Genomic DNA, 12,285 nt, shown 5'->3' on the forward strand with positions numbered 1-12,285 from the left:
GAAACACAAGAGTCAGGGTGGCTTCTGGGTAATACCAGATGGCTAGGCCTCAGACTGACGAAGCCTCTTGGATGAGGGGCGAAACGTTTCTTTTTAACAAAAAAACGAAGTCCAGATGACATGATTCAACCTTTTTTGTTGTTATATACCTGGATGACTGAGAAAACAAACTTTGTATTCTTGCTCATATATTTCTATATTTTAACTCTTTAACACGTAGCAAAGCCTTTTAGGAGTATCGGGTGATTGTAACGAGTCAGATGGAGCCACTTTTCCTGTCTTCAGTTAGCTCGGATGATGTTTGACATATTTTGAACACTTCACTGAGCATCCTTATTGAAGTGAAGGGTTAAAAAATAAAAACACTCAGAGCCAAAAGAATGGTTGACTTGTTTCTCAGAACAGACGCTGAAATCTTCTTACTGCTCCAACAAATGTATCCGGTCAAATAAAATCCTGTTGAACATGAGGTCATCGTCAGGAATAACTTCAGTTAGCACTCAAGTTTACAGACAAATAAACTGTCCTCTAATTCTTTACGTTTTAATTTACTCCATTAATGCCAGTTATCACTGCTCTGTACTAAAACAGTGTGTAGAACTGTCCTTACAACTTGGAATTGAACAGTTTTTTAATTTGCCAGACAACAATCCTTATTAAGGCAAAAAGCTTCATTTAATTAAAGTAATTTACACAAAAATTGACACCATTTTTTTTTCCACAACTGCAGTTACCACAGTATAGTGTTGCATTCGGGCCCAAAAAAATCCAACCCGGCCCCAGTCTGTAGCCATCATTTCCAAACCCCACCCAACCCGACGAATTAGTAATTACAGGTCCGAACCTTAAACCCCCCTGCCATTTTTAATTAAGCTTTGACTGCTTATATAGCTATTAACGGGAAGTGGATGCACGTCCTTTTGGTTGATGGATCGCTTCTTGGCAGTATAGTCCCATCTGAAGCTTAACTTAACTTTATTTTATCTCTTTCAAGGCCGGTCAGCTCATGGTGAAATGGCCTCATGCGGCTGGTGAATGTATGACAAGCCATGTTGCCATATAATTGGATCACCGCTGATCCACTGATGCAATCAAAAGTCAGACACTGACCCAGCCCACTCGTCCAGCACATTATCATGGCCTGACCCGGCCCAAATTCGGGTCAGGCTGGCCCGGGTTTCGGGCCCGGGTTAGAAACGACAGCTCTACCGCAGTATGTCTCGTCAGGTTGGTCTCCACGTTCTTGTTCCATGTAAAGTGGACTTCTTGTCCATTCTTGTTCTGCTGAAGCTCGTTCAGGTTGGTCAGGTGCCGCTCGTGTCCAGACGTCTTTAAATCAGTTCTCAGTAAAGCTCATTACAAACCATACCCAAACTGAATCAAGTGCTGTTCTTGAAATGTTTGGAGCACAGCATGGGTCTGTCTGCTAAGGCAACACTTAAATTTAACCCAAGTTGTCAGATTTATTTTTGCATCTTTAACTATGATTGTAGTTTTCAGTGTAAATGAATGGCTCTGGATAGTCCACATATCCAGCTGGTCCATTGATGTGTCAATCAAAAGGGAGGGCCTAAACAACCATTTTTACTAGAGTACATACATCTGAACCCCTTTGTGGAATATTTGAAGCTCTGAATTTAAATTTGGGTCAACACGCTGCCAGTTTAGGTGTAAAACCAGTGGAGTGTTTCGGGTCATTGTCCTGCTGAAAGGTGGATCACCATCCAAGTCTCAAATATCTGGAAAACTCAAACAGGTTTCCTCTTTTTATTTTTCTTCATCTATCTTCCCTTCAAGTCTAACCAATTTCCCAGTCCGTGCAGATGAAAACCGTCCTAACAGAGAAGCACGGAGGCGGCAGCATCATGATGTTCTCAGAGGATGTTAGGTTAGCACTGTATAACCATAAAGTTCAGTTGTACTCTGACATGATCGAATCACATTTTCCCACATGTTTGGGTTTTCTGGTGGAGATTATCAGTCATCCTGGACATCCTGGTAAATCCAAAAACACTAAAATCCAAAACATCTGGACTTCCGTTCTGCAGCTGGAGACGTTTCAGTTCTCATCTGGAAGATGCTTCTCAGCTGAAGTTTGTTAGGGTTAGTGCTCAGTCTGATAGAACGTACGTTTCTTTGGATTGCTCTCTTCAGGGGTTGCCACAGTGAGCAAACTCTCACAAAAGATCTGGCAATTTGTTTTACACCAAACGCCCTTCCGGGCGCAACCTGGACTCGAACCTGCAACCTCAGGATCGCAACACTTCACGTCCAACTTTATAATTAATTAACATGTCACAAACGTAAAAGACAGCAAATATCTCAGTGTGTAGACATGTTCTGTTAGGATTCTAGACTGTTCAAGGACTTTCCCCATTTAGTTTTTCCCGCCACATCTCTTCTTTTTCTACGTTTTACTCTATAATTTTCTACAGCCAAAAAGGTTTCTATAGGTTTCTACAGGTTGTCTACACCTAGTGTACAGGCTGTGGTCCCTGCTTGGCTCTGCGCTCTGGTAGGATATCTCCTCCTGCTTTGTTGTCTCATTTGTCTCCAGTAATCCTCATCCTGGACATCTCTTGCCTGCCAGACTGTTTTAGTCACTGTGGTGAACTATTGTCTTCAAAGCTCTAGAGTTATCTGAGCTTTTCTTCCTTATAGTCTCTCCTCTGTGTTAAGTAGTCATAGGAATTGTATCTCTTTCCTGTGATCTGGTTCTTTTCTCACAGGTTATCACAAAGACCCAGCTCCTTGGCTCATCACTTAGTGCTACTTGTGAGGAGCGAGCCGTTTTTAAGCTACCAAACTCCCGTCACTACCATGAAGGGGGGACAGTATTTCAGTGAACACCTCTCTCTAGGTTGCATTTGTATGGATTTTTAAGGTTCTCTTTAACTGGACACCACCTGCCAAATGAACTCGATTCACACTTACCTGGCTGCCCACTCTCCACCACCACCTTCTTTCCTCCTCAGACACCTGGATCCACATTCCTCTCTGGTTTTAAAAGAAGGAAATGTGAGGATGTGAGGAACATCTAGTAAAACAAAGACGGATTTGTCCTCTCAAAGGTTGAATACTTTTTATTTGGGTTACTAACTCATTATTTTAACGATTGATGCCTCGAGTCTCTTTTTCTCAAGCTTTCCTAAAACTAAAACAAACACACAAAAAAAGACTTTTCAAATGTCAGTGTCTAATGTCAGCCCTCTGAGACCCAAAACAAACTTTAGTTTTTTATTTTATTATGTATTTGTCAAAACCTTTAGTGTGGGGGAGTTTTTTAGATGAAGATAATTGCATTAAACATGTCGTTAATCCCTAAATCCATGAACTTGCACTTTAATACGGACTTTAAATGGAAGGAGAGAAAAGTAGCTCACCGCTGTTCACCGTGGACCAAAAGTTCTGCCTTTAAATATCCGACTCAGTTGGACTGACCTGAAATTCTTTCCCCACCTGAGCTCCTGACTGGCTCCTGTGCATTCCCAAACTCTATAGAAAAACGAGGAGTCGCACTCCACAAAGCCAGCGTGGTGTAATGAGGCGACCCGGGATTGCTGGTTTTACTTTACAGCCAAGCTCTGAAAGGTTAGCCTGCTCTAATTAATTCTGCTAGTTAAAAAGGTCAGGGCTCCGTGTTAAAGGACTTGGGAAATCCACACCAGGGCCTCTCAGTGCCGCCTCATTACCTAAACTTCATCATGCTCCATTAGAAAGTCAGTCATTGTTTAAACATGACCGAAATGAGCCCGACCATCAGTCCAAGCTCAGATTTACTCACACTCGGAGCAGAGTTGTCTCGCGTGACAGGAAGCTGTTTAGATTTGCTGAAGGTTGAATTTTCACTAAGAATGCACGTAGTAACATGTTGACGTGTTTTTAATCTGCTGCAGAGAAAAGTTTCAATTATATTCTAGATTAAAAAGAAGCTCTTACTTTTTCAAGTGGCGATGTTTCATCTCTGCAAATCAGCAACATGTACATGGAGTATTAACACCGTAAGGACAGAATGGCACAAAACACACTGCGTTTAATCACACGCTCGTTGTGAGGCTGAATGGGCGGAGCCTCGTGTTTTATTGTGTGAATGTTTATGAAGCATTCACTCTATTGTGATCCATTTTTCTTCTGTACGTTTTTCAGCATCTTTCTTGTTCCAGAATTTTTCTGCTATCTCAACAAATCATATATGAAAATGTTCAGCTCTTTCAGGACAATTCTGCTATGACTTTTGGTATTGGTGCAACTTTAGCTTTTTGAAATATTCAGTCTTTTCTGACATTTTTTTTTTCTAATTGGAAATGAATTGAGCTCATTTTACATCCTTCAAATCTTTAGATCTGTTTACGACCTTTACTGATCCTTTCACATTTTGTTCTGGTTCAGCTTATTTCAGCTTCCATGTGCAAATTTAAACTTTTTTTTCAGCTACCTTCAGCTGTTTTTCAGCTGTTTTGTGCTACTTTCTTGTCTTTCTGCTAACTACAACATAACTGTGCTTCTTCTAACTTATTTCTGCTAATTTCAGCTTGTTATGGCACTTTCAATTCATTTTTGCAAGTTTCAGCTTTTTCTTAGCTCTTATGCTAATTTGAGCCTTTTCAGCTAATTCCACATTTTTTTGCAGTAATTTCAACTTTTTTCAGCCTAATTCATCAAAAATGTGCTCTCCACTTTCTTCTTGTAATTTTCACTTTTATAATGCTTTTTAAGCTACTTTTTCAGCAGTTTATATATATATTTTTTTGCTAATTTCAACTTTTTTCAGAAAATTTCAGGTTTTTGTGCTCATTTCTGCTTCTTTCAGCAAACGTGTTCTTTCTGCTTTCTTACGCTACTTTAAGCTTGTTCTACCTGTTCAGCTAATGCTTTAGCATTTATAGTTAATTTTAGCTGTTTTTAGATAAATTCAAGTTTTTGGGGTAATTTATGCTACTTTCAACCTAATTAGCTTATTTCATTTTTTCCCCTCACTGGCTCTGTAACGAGTCGCACACGTTTCTTCCCTCTTCCTGTTCTCCTCCTGCTTTTTTGCTCTCTGTCTGTGTATCGGAGCAGCTCCTGTTTTTACACATCTTCCAAAATGAAAACTACTGTTTTGGATCTGACCAACTGGACTTTTGACACAAATAATAAAATATTTTCAACAAAGCGACAGGGTCCTGGAGAACCCTCATCTGCTCGGACGACACGCATGCAGCTGGATATATCTCTGGGGAAGTGGAATGTGTTGTGTCTACCTCTGCTGTCGAACGAGGACGCCGGAATGCATATAACTGGATTTATGATAACAGTTTTCCTGTTTTTGGAATAGTCTGGTTCCTGGTTTATCAACATACAAAGAAGACGGTAGAAGCTAATTTGGTCCTCATCAGGGTGCTGCCTATGTGAAGGTTTGATCCGTGCTTTGAGGACTCAAAATCAGCTGATTTATGAGCTAAACCATAAGATAAAAGTGATTTGAATCGCAGGCCACCTGCGGCTTTGGGACTCGTTAGCATGAAAACGACCTTGAAGAGGCTCGTAAGCACGGACCAGTAGAATAATAATAATAATAATAATAATGTCATCACAATGTCAGCACTGTATGTTTCCATACAATGGCGAAATTAGTCTCTGCATTTAACCCATCCACCACCAGGTGGTGCAGTGGGCAGCTATTGAAGGCGCCCGGGGGGCATTTTGGGGATGAGGTGTGCTGCCCAGAGACACCACGTGATGTGGATTGACTGGGGATTGAACCTGGGACTTTCGGGTCCCAAGCCGGCTGCCCTGCCTCTACACCATCTCGGCCCCCATGAATGCACCCTAATCTGGCCACTTCGGACCTTGGAAGTATCAGCTGACAAGGAAAAAAGTCTGCCTGAATAAATCAACAATTGTGGATAATCTGAATCTGACTCACCATTTGGCCTCGAAACACGCCGACTTATCAATTTCTCCTGGGAAATGTGTAAACTAAGGAAAAGTTTTATCTATCACCCCTTCTGTGGAGGCTTACTGTGCCGGGTGACCATCATCTTATCTGGACAATGGACTATCTGGAAGTGCTTCATGGACCGCCTTGTCATCAAATGCATCTGTAACATGTTCATAAATGTGCTTTAGCTGGCAGAGTTTTTTGATATGTTAAATCGTGTCCTGCTAGGACAAGGTGTGAAGAGATCTTTTTATGTAATGCCAGTACCCTCTCCTCATGGCTTTGTCCCTTTTTTTAATCTAAAAAATGTATTCTGAAAAGGATAAGAAGGCCGCTCTCTTACGTGCACTCCGCCCATCTTTCGGACGACTGTACGGACAGAATCTTGTTGTATCTCGGTGCAATGAGGATAAAGTTTATTCTGATTCTGATTTCAGCTTGTTAAGCTCGTTTTGGCTTTAATCTGCTAGTTTCTGCTTTTCCCCCACTACAGTTTAGCTGTTTTATGTTAATATTAGCTTTTGCAGCTATTTTTTTTTAGCTCATTTCAGATCTTTCTGCTTCCTTCTTGTAGTTTAAGCTTCTTTCTGCCTTTCAGCTGCTTTTCAGCCATTTTTTGTTCATTTCAGCCTTTTTTTGTTGTTGAGCTAATTACCTGTTTGTCCTCATTTCTGCTTAATGAAACCTATTTCAGCAATTTTTTTGTCTGCTTTCTTCTGCTAACATAAGCTTGCTCTTCCATTCCAACTGCATTTCAGCATTTGTTTTAGCTATTTTCAGCTGTTTTTCAGCAAATTCTTCTGTAATAATCACTCACACTGCATTTTTGCAGGAAATGCAATTTCTCTAGTTTCCTTTTACTTCATTTCCATGTGATTACCGTTTTGCATAAAAACAGTCTGTTAATCTAAACGCTGTTTGTTTTTTTTACTGTTTTGCACTGGGAATATTTTTATCAAGTTTATTCCCATAGCACTTTCTTCTACTTTTACAAACTTCCTGTTGTTTTATCTAAAGACTCTTCTAACAGATTCACCTTGAGTGTTTTTTCACATCCAAGTTTTAAAAATGAACCATTTTCCTCATCTCAATACAATCCCATCCCTTGGCCTCAAAGGTAATAATGGGGAGACCTAATCAGAAATAACCCTAAATTCACTTGGACAACTAATAACCAGGTGCAGACACCCCCCCCCCCCCCTCCAGTCCCTTATACAATGAGCAGCTGGTCCTCACAAAGACACAGGACCCAAAGGTTTGATAGAAATATGAAATATGGTGTGTAAAGACACCGAAGGCACCAAGAGACACAAGCAGGAATCGGATCAAAGGCCAGAGCCCGAGATAATTAAGACTGATCCTCCAAATACCTGTGAAAATGAATCCATCATATTCCAGCACAATGAAATCCCTGCTGCTCGCTCTCATCAAAGACTTTATTAAAATCAGTAATGCTTGAAGAAACTGAAAGAAAAGTTGAACAAAATGAGAAACATATCGCCGCAAATCAGAATAATTCTACATCTAAAAACGTCATAGACGAAATAAGTGTTTGGGGATGTTAATAAATTCTTCTTTTATCAGTAGAGCTCTGGTATTATAAAGCACACAGCTGGAAATAACCCGAGTTATGAAATTAAAGGCAGATCATAAATCCAAAACTGCTGCCTAAAGAAGAAGAAGCCACATGACACTTTCTGCTCAGACTTGACATGCTGCTCAGTCGCACAGAGACCACAGAGACTGCAAATAAACAACAAGATGTTCTGCATCCCTGTTCAAGGACATTTGAACATAAATAACATCCAAACAAAATTTCACTTCCTGTTTGGAGTCAACAGCTCCAATCCGATGTTTGGATTCTGTGATTCTGACAGATTGAGAATAGACAGTTTTACTGTAAAACACTGACATCAATGACGAGCAGTACTCGGATGTCCCCCAACGTTGAGGGGTTTGAGCAGTGAATTTTTGTAGTTTTGGAGATGAGTGTTTTTCTGGACTGAATCTGAGCAGGGAATGAAGTAAACCTAAATGTTTTTGGTGCAAGATATTTAAGTGCGGAGGAGATGCAATGTGGAGAGAAACAGAGGATGTTTAATTATTTATTTTATTTATTTTTTGCTTGTTCAAAGTAGCACAGAGTGATGGATTCTAGAGACTAGAGGGAGGAGCTTTTTTCACCACCTGACACAATGACGGAGCTAGTGGGGGGGCCAATGGTGGCCTTCTTCAGCCACCCCAATCATTTGAGAAAACTACACTTCTAAGTAATATAAAAGCTAGAAAGCATGAATTTTGAAAACAATCAGGGTGGCCAGTTTATATATATATATATATATATAGTTCTTTGCTACTTCGACTTTTGTGAACTTGCTTTTTCGCGGTTTTCAGCCTAAGATTGTATACGAAACATGATTGTCAACTTTAATTTTTCTCACGTGATTGGGACTGTATGGGATAAAAATGTTAACGAAAAAACTTTGTACAGGTGCCAACATTTTGTAGTTTTCTTTCAATAAGCCTATACTGTAAGGTAAGTCAAAAGAACTCACTACCCAGAAACCAACAGTGCTTCAGGACACTGCTTTCTGCTGAAATGGAGGGAAAGTTTTGCAACGCAAGGTCAGCAGTAACGATCTATCTGTTAAGTTCACAGAACTGGCAGGAAAGTCGCAAATAATCCTGAAGATTCCTGAAGCTCAATTATCCACGTGCACATCAACCTGGACGGGCGGTGGGCTTTGTCGGTGCAGGGTAGGTCTGCGAAACTGGAAGCGAGCCCGACCAGAACCGATCTACTGGTCTGCAGAGCTGGTGAGTACTCGTATAAAAATGTAATTTTTTAAAAGGTTTAAGAGTTTATAACATTGTTAAGAACATTGCAAGAATGTGGGAAGGGTTTACAAAGCCTTAAATTACTGTAAATATTAATATTTTTCAAGTTATCATGCTCGTAACACAAACGGATGGTATTTATAATTCCACATCTTCGCTCCGCGACGTGGACTCACGTTAAAATTTTTTGTCTCAAAGCTGATATTTATCACCCACTGTCATGTAAGCTGGGCAACGATGTAACTGCTTACACATGTGCTCGTTTGTCTTAGGGCAAAATATACTGAGTCTTATGACCCAGGTGACGAGTTTTATAGAAACTCCCAGAATGTAACAACCAGATGCATAAATTCATCTGATTATCATTTGGATTATCACATGATTTTCTTTGTGGTAAAATATAAATACATAAACAAAAACATTTTCAGGAAAAATCTCCAAAAATAATCAAATGAAACCATAGTTTTGTAAAGACTCATACCCAAACTGCTACTAAAAGCCTTTGTACATTATTCTTGATGAAGCCACATAGAACTGAATTATGTTTGTGCTGGAAGTGGAATTTTACAATACAATACAATACAACTTTATTTATAAAGCACTTTAAAACAACACCATTAGCCAAAGTGCTGTACACTAACACATACAAGCATAAAAACTATGAGCTCAACAAATACCATAAAAGTAATGAACTACCAAATCGTAAAACAGCAAACAGTAAAAATTGTAAAACAAATAACTTAAAAACAGTAAAGCCAACATTTCAAGCTGAGTTAAAAGCCAAAGAGAAAAATTGAGTCTTCAGAATATTAATAATCCAGTATTAAAAAGAGCTGCGTGTTTTTGTCAGGATTTTTCAGTTTTTTTAAGCCTTGTGATGGAGACCTGTCCAGCGCGTCCTGCTTCAAAGAAGAAGCAGGTAAAGATAATGGATGGATGATGTCATTTTAAAAATGTGTAGAATTATGTTTAAAGGCAACAATGCTGCCAGTTAACACTTAGTGAAAGCCAAGAGCTCAGGGGCTGGACATCCAGCAGTTATTGTTATTAAGTAAGTTTGTTTTATCAGAGTCAGAGTCAGAGTCAGAGTTTCTTTATTGTCATTCGCACCTCATGTGGTACATGTGGTGGAGCGAAATTATGTACACAGGGTCCCAGTTACATCCAATAATAAAATGTATAAGAAAAACAGTAATAACATCTAAGATATGAACTAAGAAAAACATCAACTAAATATACACTAAGCACTCATAACATAAAACATTGAACATCAGCACAAACATGAACATGAGTCTGTGTGAGCAGATGTGCACGCATGAACACATCAACATTGAAACAGATTAGCAGCAACATGAAACAGATCAGCAGCAACATGAAACAGATCAGCTGCAACATGATATGGTTTTTCACAGTGATTATTCTAGTTAGAGATTCATGAGTCTTAACAGCCTCAGGGTAGAAGCTGTTCCTCAGTCTAGTGGTTCTACACTTAATGCTCCTTAACCTCCTTCCTGAGGGGAGTGGGGCAAAAAGTGTGTGTGCTGGGTGAGTGGGGTCCTTCATGATGCAGGTGGCCCTCTTCCTGCATCTGGAGGTGTAGATGTCTGTGATGGTGGGGAGGCTGATTCCAACAGATTTCTGTGCAGCCTTCACCACTCTCTGCAAAGCTTTTATTTCTGCAGCTGTGCAGCCTCCATGCCACACGTTGATGCTGGAGCACAGGATGCTCTCCACTGCACACCTGTAGAAGGAGGTGAGGATTGAGCTTCCCAGACCAGCTCGCCTCAGCCGTCTGAGGAAGTAGAGTCTCTGATGAGCTTTCTTGATCAGGCTGGTGGCTTTATGGTTTAAAATCCAGTTTTATTTAAATATGAACCCATTGGTGGACCGAACTGAGCTCACACGTGGGCCTGATTTGGTCCCCGGGCCACCAGTTGAATAGCCCTGATCTGTCTTCTGAACACACTTTTCATCTCCGGGTCACAGGAAGCTGGTGTCCATGTCCAGCAGTTATTATGTGGGAGGTGGAGGACACTCTGGTCATGTCTCCAGTCCATCAGAGGGACACATAAAGACAAGAAGGACACTTTCAATCCCACCTCGGGACCATTTAGAGTTACCAATGGCCTTAAAATGCATGTTTTCATTTGTGGGAGGAAACCAGAAAAGATCCATGAGTGCACAGGGATAACGTATGAAGTCCACCATGACAGGCAGGGAGGGGATCCTGCAAACTTTTCACTGCGAGGAGACGCCTCTAACCACTGCTTCACCGTGCCGCCCGGACAGAATGAACGATGGAAATTCTTCAGCTTCAGATGTCTCCTGGACACAGCTGAGACTTTATCTTGAACCTCCGTCATAAATCTGGAGCTTCATGATTGTCTAAGCAGTTTATAGCTTTTGAACAATTTGAAAGGCAGGATGTCTCGTTAGGAGAACCAGCGTTTAAGAAACTTATGGGAGAGAAAGAAGTTGCTAGAAGTTTTTCACATCTCCTGTTTCACCTGCAGTAAAATGCTTGAGGATCTTTGTGAGATTGCTGGAGGCCACGATGTGGATGTGGAGGTGGTGGTGGGGGGTCATCAGTGAGTCTTTTCATTTCAGAACCTTCATCTTGAATCCTCTCTGTATTGAAGTTCTGGAGATAAGGGTAAAAAAAGCTTAAAAAGGTATTGAGTCTCCTGTTCCCTAATGCAGCCTCTGTGAGGAGCTTCCCTCCTCACGACGGCGTTGCACATCAATTATTCACACGCCCCGAAATAAAGCAGTTTGCCCCTTTTATCATTTAAGCAGGAAAGAGAGAGAATTGTAAATTAAAAGGCAGAAATGTTCACGGTTTCGATGCTCGTTCAGTTAAAATTAAAAGATTTAAATGGGTAGCAAGCGTCACGGCTTCAAACAGTGGAGGATTCAGGAGATCATATGTAAGAATTAAAATATTCCCATTCATGTTTCAGTCCGTCTGGTTTAATAATTCATTTTCTTGTCATTTTATCAGCTGGTTATTATGATGTATTCATCATAAAGAAGAGTCTGCAGCAACAGTTACTTCTGAGCTGCTGTGACTTCCATTTGATGAAAAATTGGAAGGAAATCCTCTAAAAACAAGACAAATAACAAATTAAATGTTTAGATGAATTTATTCAAAAAAATCTATCAATTGATTTTATGTTTCCACCATTCTGTTAATTTATCTGTACATGTTTGAAACAAAAACAAATTATTCTAGCAAATTCAAACCAGGATTCTGTTTTGTGGGTTTTCATCCTTAACTTAAAAATATTAGAAATTTGTTTTATTTGGAAAATAAACCTATGGATGGATGGCTGGATGGATGGATTAATGGATGGTTGAATGGATGACTGGATGAAAGATGTTTGAATGGATGCATGGATGAAAGTTGGTTGAATGGATGCGTGGATGAAAGATGGTTGAATGGATGCATGGATGAATGATGGAGGAATGGATGGATGAATGGTTGAATGGATGCATGGTTGAATGATGGTTGAATGGATGCATGG

This window comes from Nematolebias whitei, chromosome 16, assembly GCF_014905685.2.
Source record: "Nematolebias whitei isolate Nwh7 chromosome 16, NemWhi1, whole genome shotgun sequence".
Classification (NCBI taxonomy): domain Eukaryota; kingdom Metazoa; phylum Chordata; class Actinopteri; order Cyprinodontiformes; family Rivulidae; genus Nematolebias; species Nematolebias whitei.